The following is a 4124-nucleotide window of genomic DNA, read 5'->3' on the forward strand; positions in this document are numbered from 1 at the left end:
GCTGCCACCCCCCCCCACCCCTCCCCCCCGAAACAAACCCCCCAGCCCTACCGCATGCCGCTCCCCCTCTCTCCCTAGCCTGCCCCCCCCGCCGTCGCTTGCTGCCGCCGCCGCCGCCGCCGCCGCCGCCGCCGGGACCCGCCTCGGTCTGGTGGCGCGCGCTCGGAGATCCCCGGCTACCCGTCCGTCCGTCCCTCCCTCCCGCCCCGCCCCGGGGGAGGGCCCGGGGCAGCGCGGGCAGGCGGGGAGCAAAAAAAGGCGCGGGCGCCAAAAAACGTCGGGGTCCCGGGGTGGCGGAGGGGGGCGGCGGCGGGGGCGGCGGCGGGTACACGGCGCCGGGTCCAGGGCGCCGGGTCCAGCCCGTCCCGGGGCGGGGACAGGTGGTGTCGTCCGTCCCCGCCCCCGTAACCTGCTCTGAAGCATCCGCTTCCCGCCGCGGTTCGCCCTCCACCCCCCCGCCGCACACGCAGCTGCCGCTTCCCGCCGCCTCTGCCCCCCGCCCCGGGATCAACCACCCGCCGGGTCCAGCCGGTCCCGGTCCCGGGAACCTGCTCCCGGGGCCAGCCGGAGCCACGCCCCCTCCTCTGACGCTTCCAGCTGCCGCCTCCCCTCCCACCCCCCAAACTCACACTGGCCCTCGCCGGCCCGCCCACCCGCCTACCTGCTTGCCCGCCGCCGCTGGGTGGCGTGCCGGACACTCTCGCACACAGGTACACAGACAGGGACACAGGGACACAGGCACTCAGGCACACAGGGACACAGGGACACAGGGACACAAGGACACAGGGACACAGGCACTCAGGCACTCAGGCACTCAGGGACACAGGGACACAGGGACACAGGCACTCAGGCACTCAGGGACACAGGGACACAGGGACACAAGGACACAGGGACACAGGCACTCAGGCACTCAGGCACTCAGGGACACAGGGACACAGGGACACAGGGACACAGGGACACAGGGACACAGGCACTCAGGCACACAGGGACACAGGTGGCGGGCCGGAGGCCTCTCCCCACTGTGTGGCAGGGGTCCAAGAGCCACCCCAGCCCAACCCAGAGGGTCTTTTGCACCTCTCTAGAGGCCACCCAGAGACCCCAGGCCGCAGCAGAAGCCTCCCCCGCATGCTCTGCAGGCTTCCGACCCACCCCAGGCCGCACCAGAAGCCTCCCCCGCACGCTCTGCAGGCTTCCGACCCACCCCAGGCCACAGCAGAAGCCTCTCCCGCACGCTCTGCAGGCTTCTCAGCCACCCCAGGCCGCACCAGAAGCCTCTCCCGCACGCTCTGCAGGCTTCTCAGCCACCCCAGGCCGCACCAGAAGCCTCTCCCCGCACGCTCTGCAGGCTTCTCAGCCACCCCAGGCCGCAGCAGAAGCCTCTCCCGCACGCTCTGCAGGCTTCTCAGCCACCCCAGGCCGCAGCAGAAGCCTCTCCCGCACGCTCTGCAGGCTTCTCAGCCACCCCAGGCCGCAGCAGAAGCCTCTCCCGCACGCTCTGCAGGCTTCTCAGCCACCCCAGGCCGCACCAGAAGCCTCTCCCGCACGCTCTGCAGGCTTCTCAGCCACCCCAGGCCGCAGCAGAAGCCTCTCCCGCACGCTCTGCAGGCTTCCGACCCACCCCAGGCCGCAGCAGAAGCCTCTCCCGCACGCTCTGCAGGCTTCCGACCCACCCCAGGCCGCAACAGAAGCCTCTCCCGCACGCTCTGCAGGCTTCCGACCCACCCCAGGCCGCAGCAGAAGCCTCTCCCGCACGCTCTGCAGGCTTCCGTCCCACCCCAGGCCGCACCAGAAGCCTCCCCCGCACGCTCTGCAGGCTTCTCAGCCACCCCAGGCCGCAGCAGAAGCCTCCCCCGCACGCTCTGCAGGCTTCTCAGCCACCCCAGGCCGCACCAGAAGCCTCCCCCGCACGCTCTGCAGGCTTCTCAGCCACCCCAGGCCGCACCAGAAGCCTCCCCCGCACGCTCTGCAGGCTTCTCAGCCACCCCAGGCCCCAACAGAAGCCTCTCCCGCACGCTCTGCAGGCTTCCGACCCACCCCAGGCCCCAACAGAAGCCTCTCCCGCACGCTCTGCAGGCTTCTCAGCCACCCCAGGCCGCAGCAGAAGCCTCTCCCGCACGCTCTGCAGGCTTCTCAGCCACCCCAGGCCGCAGCAGAAGCCTCCCCCGCATGCTCTGCAGGCTTCCGACCCACCCCAGGCCGCAACAGAAGCCTCCCCCGCACGCTCTGTAGGCTTCTGACCCACCCCAGGCCCCAACAGAAGCCTCCCCCGCACGCTCTGCAGGCTTCTCAGCCACCCCAGGCCGCAGCAGAAGCCTCTCCCGCACGCTCTGCAGGCTTCTCAGCCACCCCAGGCCGCACCAGAAGCCTCTCCCGCACGCTCTGCAGGCTTCCGACCCACCCCAGGCCGCACCAGAAGCCTCCCCCGCACGCTCTGCAGGCTTCTCCGCCACCACAGGCCGCACCAGAGGATCTTTTGCACCTCTCTGGACGCCACCCAGAGACTCCAGGCCGCACCAGAGGCCCCCCCCCCCAACCATTTACAGGCTGCAGTGCCAGCCTAGGCCCCGCTGGCAGCCTCCCTTGTCTGCTTTGGAAGGCCTCCCATCCACTCCAGACCTGCCTGGAGGCCTCCCTCGACTGCTCCCGGGGCCCTCGAAGCCACCCTAGGCCTTTCTGGAGGACCTGCTCGACCGCTCGGGCGGCTTCTGACGCACCCTCGGCCATCCGGCGCCCAGCAGCTCCCAGGGCCAGGCACCGGCCTCCCCCTCCGGCCGCCCCTGGGGCCGGGGGTGGCTCGGACTCGGCGCCCCCAACGTGTCGTCCCGTCCCCCCCCGCCCCGCACCGCCGAACATTCGCTGCAGCCGAGGGCTTGCCGCTCGACGCCTACCCCACCCGCCCAGCCCCCCGCTGCGGCCCGGCGCTGCCCCCGGCCGCTGCGCCCCGCCTCTCATCGCTCCCCCCACCCGGCAACCGGCCGCCGGGCACGGCAAGTCCCAGGGCAGGGAACAGGTGCTGCCGGGACCCCGTGCTGGCTGCCGGCTTCCCGGGGCTGCCCCGGGCACGGACAGGTCGCCCCCCCGCCCCGGCGAATGTTCACCGAACCGGCTGCCGGCTGCCTTCGAGCACCCCCCGCCCCCCGCCACTATCGTCCCCCCCGCCCCCCCTACGCCTCCGCTGCCGCTTCTCCCCGCACCGCCTCCACTGCCTCCCCCCGCCGCCGGCGAATGAGTCGCCGGATCCGTAGGGTGCCGGGAGCCCGAACGGCGAGCGGCTCCGGCTGCTGCCGGGGCCGCGGGGCTTCGAGCCGCTCCGGCCGCGGCCGGGACCCCGTGCCGGAAGCCGGCATCCCGGGACGGCCCCGGGACGGCCCCGGTCGCCGGCCGGGTGACGTTCAGCGAAGCGGCTGCCGCCAGTCTTTGGGCCTCCCCCGTGCCGGGGCCGCGGGGCTTCGAGCCGGTCCGGCCGCGGCCGGGATCCCGGGCCGGACGATGGCTTCCCGGGCCGGTCCCGGTCGCCTCCCGGGTGACGTTCACCGAAGCGGCTGCCAGCTGTCTTCGAGCCCCCCCCCCCCCTCCGCCTCCGCTGCCGCTTCTCCCCGCACCCCCTCCACTGCCTCCCCCCGCCGCCGGCGAACGAGTCGCCGGATCTGTAGGGTGCCGGGAGCCCGAACGGCGAGCGGCTCCGGCTGCTGCCGGGGCCGCGGGGATTCGAGCCGCTCCGGCCGCGGCCGGGACCCCGTGCCGGAAGCCGGCATCCCCGGACAGCCCCGGGACGGCCCCGGTCGCCGGCCGGGTGACGTTCACCGAAGCGGCTGCCGGCTGTCTTCGAGCCCCCCCCCCCTCCGCCTCCGCTGCCGATTCTGCCCGCACCCCCTCCACTGCCTCCCCCCGCCGCCGGCGAACGAGTCGGCGGATCCGTAGGGTGCCGGGAGCCCGAACGGCGAGCGGCTCCGGCTGCTGCCGGGACCGCGGGGATTCGAGCCGCTCCGGCCGCGGCCGGGACCCCGTGCCGGAAGCCGGCATCCCGGGACGGCCCCGGGACGGCCCCGGTCGCCGGCCGGGTGACGTTCAGCGAAGCGGCTGCCGCCAGTCTTTGGGCCTCCCCCGTGCCGGGGCCGCGGGGC

The sequence above is a fragment of the Melanerpes formicivorus genome, unplaced genomic scaffold (assembly GCF_026170545.1).
Source record: "Melanerpes formicivorus ecotype bairdi unplaced genomic scaffold, bMelFor1.0.p_v2 SCAF_2497, whole genome shotgun sequence".
In the NCBI taxonomy this organism is placed as follows: Eukaryota; Metazoa; Chordata; class Aves; order Piciformes; family Picidae; genus Melanerpes; species Melanerpes formicivorus.